At 41.9% G+C, this 4,162-nt stretch overlaps 1 long non-coding RNA gene across 1 annotated transcript; it reads right to left on the bottom strand.

Moving 5' to 3' along the window:
* Positions 1–1,215: 1,215 nt before the first annotated feature.
* Positions 1,216–3,659, bottom strand: LOC105825774. The gene is made up of 3 exons (XR_001138279.1): positions 3,595–3,659; positions 2,781–2,855; positions 1,216–1,556 (listed from the first exon to the last, which is right to left on the bottom strand). It is a non-coding gene; the product is annotated as an uncharacterized LOC105825774 (long non-coding RNA).
* Between the last annotated feature and the right edge of the window lie 503 nt (positions 3,660–4,162).

Raw genomic sequence — 4,162 nt, 5'->3', positions numbered from 1 at the left:
CTTTAATAATATCACCACCAGGATTTGAGTACTTTTTACCAGGCACTGGATTAGGTGCTAGACATAATTCTTTTACAGCAACCCAGCAAAACAGGTATTATCTCTATTTTATTGCTAACAACTTAGGTTGAGAGAAATCATTTGCCATAAACCAGTTTTTAGTGAGTAGGCTCAAAATATTTGAGACATAATCAACTTCGTGAAATGTGTGTGAGGGCAAACAACTTTGGTCCTTTAAGCTAGGGTGGAAGTGTTACTTGGCTTCACTGGGAGGCTCTGGGCAGCCTTAAAGATACTCAAGGGTGGAGTGTAGGGGTGTTTGGTGAAGAAGTTAGGAGATGCAGAAAGAATGGGAGATGGCCAAAGCCAAAGGCAGCCTGGTTTGACTAGGAAATAAAATTTGGCCATGCCTTTGGTAAACCAGGGGGAGGCCTGCTATGGACTAAAGGATCTATGGGACCAGGCCCAGGACTGGCTGTGCAAAGCATAGAGAAGGCACATCACCATGCTTAGGAGTACAGGAAGAACAAACGCAGCGTGTGACCACACACTTGGGGAGTGGAGTCTGGTACCTACTGCTACAAATGGGGAACACCCTCAGGAGATTAGTCAATGCTCCTGGAAGACAAGGGGGCTACTCATAGGGATTTAATGAGTAGAAGAAAAATATTTGGGGCTGTCAGAATATCTTGAACTTGTTAACTGGATTAGTCAATAATAATCAGTTGACATATTTAGGTTAAAAGGCTATTTTCATTCTTCAATGTTACAGTCAGAACATTTATAGAAATATTTATTTTAAATGTAGCACTTTAAAAAAAAAAAAAACCAGAAGTGACTTACATTAAAAGCTCCAAGGTATATTGTTTCAAGTACATGTTATTACTATCTACACCTTTACCCATTAAGCCAAAAACATTTCAAACAACTTTAAGTTCATAAATTAATAATGAGGTACAGAAGCCCAACCAGAATGGGACAGAAAGTGCTCCAAGTTAGAAGGGGACAACATGGCTCCTTAATGATGTCTCCCATAGAGCACCTGTAATTAAGGTTTCTTCCCTAAAATTGGAATGTGACATTTTAGATGCTCTGGTTGTGACTGGTTTATTCCCCCAATTCTAATAGTGTGCTAGCTAGCATCAAGCGGTTGCCCAGGAGGTCAATCCAAGCTTCTAAGTCACACACTTGTAGGCCCCAATTATCGACATGTGGCTCAGGAGGGCTGACAAACCTGAAGGTTGGGAAAACTTGCTTAAAGGAGGAACCGCCATTCCAGCATAAACTGTCCTTAATCCTACTGCAGAAATTGTTTTCATTTTGGAGGTGGTGAGTCCCAGAAGATCATGGCCAAGAAGATGTCCTAAGTGGCTTCCTCTAAGAGTTTATCCCCCAGAGGGAGCCATCTGGCCACTTGCTTTTTATTACATTTCTAATAGCTGCTCCATTTCCTCAATGGCTGTTGCAAAATCATTTACTTGACTGTTACATAAGGTTTGCTGTTCTAGGAATCGGAGCCTTTCTTCCTCTTTCATCTTCAACTTTACCTTTAAGGCCTGTATTGAAAGACATTCCAAAAGAAAAAAACACATACAAAAAAACTCTTGACTCATAGGAAAGACAATACATACACCAGAACACTATGCTTCTATTCCACTGAGGAATACCAATAGACATTCTATTTTTTCTTTTTTTTTTTTTTTGAGACAGAGTCTCACTCTGTCACCCTGGGTAGAGTGCAGTGGAGTGATGATTGCTCACTGCAACCTCGAACTCCTGGGCTCAAGTGATCCTCCTGCCTCAGCCTCCCGAGTAGCTGGGATTACAGGTGTAGACCACCATGCCTGGCTAATTTTTCTATTTTTAGTTGAGATGAAGTCTCACTCTTGCTCAGGCTGGTCTCGAACTCCTGAGCTCAAGCAATCCTCCCACCTCGGCCTCCCAAAGTGCTAGGATTACAGGCATGAGCCACCTCGCCTGGCCAGAATCTGCATTTCTTACTACAGGTCTCCTTCTTGAGATAGCAAGTTTCCACAGCATGGATTTCCTATAGGTCTCAACTCTCAATTTTAAGCAATCTACTTTGTTGCACATTGCCTCATGCCCTGGAGATGTGAACATTTCTAAGAATCCTCAGGAATAGAAAATTACTGGTGGCCGGGCGCGGTGGCTCACGTCTGTAATCCTAGCACTCTGGGAGGCTGAGGCGGGCGGATTGTTTGAGCTCAAGAGTTCGAAACCAGCCTGAGCAAGAGCGAGACCCCGTCTCTACCAAAAATAGAAAGAAATTAATCAGACAACTAAAAATATATAGAAAAAAAATTAGCTGGGCATGGTGGCGCATACCTGTAATCCCAGCTACTCGGGAGGCTGAGGCAGAAGGATCACTTGAGCCCAGGAGTTTGAGGTTGCTGTGAGCTAGGCTGACGCCACAGCACTTACTCTAGCCCAGGGAAAAGAGTGAGACTCTGTCTCAAAAAAAAAAAAACAAAACAAAACAGAAAATTAGTGGAAAAATCTGGTAAAATCCAAATGAAGTCTTAGAATTTAGGTAATAGTAATGCATCAATGTTGGTTTCTTAGTTTTGACAAATGTACCAGGATGTTATTATAAGAGGAATTAAATTTTCTGTATTATTTCGCAAATTTTCTGTAAATCTAAAATTATTTCAAAATAGTTTATTAAAAATAAACAGAAAAGTAGGAAATAAAGACCCTTCCATAATCTACCTGTGGTGGTAGGAAATGGTAATCTTGCCTCAGGGTGATGTTTGACTCACCTGTAACTCCTCCATCTGCTTTTTGGCTGTTTCGTTAAAAAGCTTCAGCTCATCTTGCAAAGTTTCTAACAGCAACTAAGAAGAAAGTACAATGAAATAAACAAATCTTCACGTGAGAGTTGAATTAGATGATGACTAATGACCCTTCCATTCACTCAGTCACTTATTGAGCATTTGCTACACATGCTGGGCTTGGACTTCCTTGAGGAACTCAGTCCACAGAACAGCCAGATTATTCCACTACGATGTGCTCTGTGCTACTGCACAGACCTTATGAGCAAAATGTAGTAGCCATAGAAGGGGTGACTAACGGACTGTGGGGGCTGGTGAAGGCTTCCACATCTAGTGTTCTATGATTTTAAGATGACAATTGATCTTCCTGGAGAAGAGATCACAGAAGTTCTAGAGACTTTAAGTCCAAACAATTACTTTCCTCCTTTAGGGAAGACACCAAAAAAGCAGCTGAGAATTCAAATGTAACAGACTGGATCTTTGCATTATATAGCTCTCAGCAAAGGAGTAAGGGGAGAAATTTGGTAAAGTGTAGAATGGAGGAACCAGAAAGCTCTCTATAGAGGTGCACACTATTATGTGTTTTAAAGTACATTTTCAATTCAGGCTCACTATATTTGTAAGCACAAAGCTACCTTCCAAGTCAAATATGCTATTTTGAGTGTACATCCCATTGCTCTCTTTCACCACCCTGGATAACCAAAGGCTGGGTCTTGGGGCTTGCTGAACATACAGTAGAGACCTGAGATTTACAGAGCCCCATGGTCACTGGGCCCTCACCCATTCACACCCATGCTCTCACCACAGAGTCTGTGTGATCTGTCGTGGATTCTTGCCGTGATGCCAAGGTCTCACTGCCTAAAGCTGATGGATAAAACAAAGTCAGCCTCACTTAGGGAACTATACCTTAAACAAAAGGAAACAACCCCCTCCTTGGACAAGTCCAGGAATATTCATGAGGGAAACTTCTGTGTCTGGTCCTAGACTTTCTCCCCTGAGTTCTCATCTTGGCAGGGTCACCCATGCCCACCCTCTAGAGCTATATTTTATCTATGTTTAGATATGGCCAAAAATTCACTCTACTTTCTCCTTAGCTCAGTGGCAAATTTGTCCAAAGGAAATGTATAGGTTGGATTTTTTTTTTTTTTTTATTTACAATATACAAAACTATTTTTTGTGTGGCAGGGTGTCACTGTCACTCTGGCTGGAATGCAGTGGTGCGATCATAGCTCACTGCAGCCTTGAACTCCTAAGCTGAAACAATCCTCCTGCCTTAGCCTCCCAAGTAGCTAGGACTACAGGCACATGCCACTACACCCAGCTAATTTTTTTTTTTTTGTAGACACGAAACCTCAGCCTCCTGGGCTCAA

The sequence above is a fragment of the Propithecus coquereli genome, unplaced genomic scaffold (genome assembly GCF_000956105.1).
Source record: "Propithecus coquereli isolate 6110/MARCELLA unplaced genomic scaffold, Pcoq_1.0 Scaffold8203, whole genome shotgun sequence".
Lineage (NCBI taxonomy): Eukaryota > Metazoa > Chordata > Mammalia > Primates > Indriidae > Propithecus > Propithecus coquereli.
This window is presented reverse-complemented; position numbering and strand designations above follow the sequence as displayed.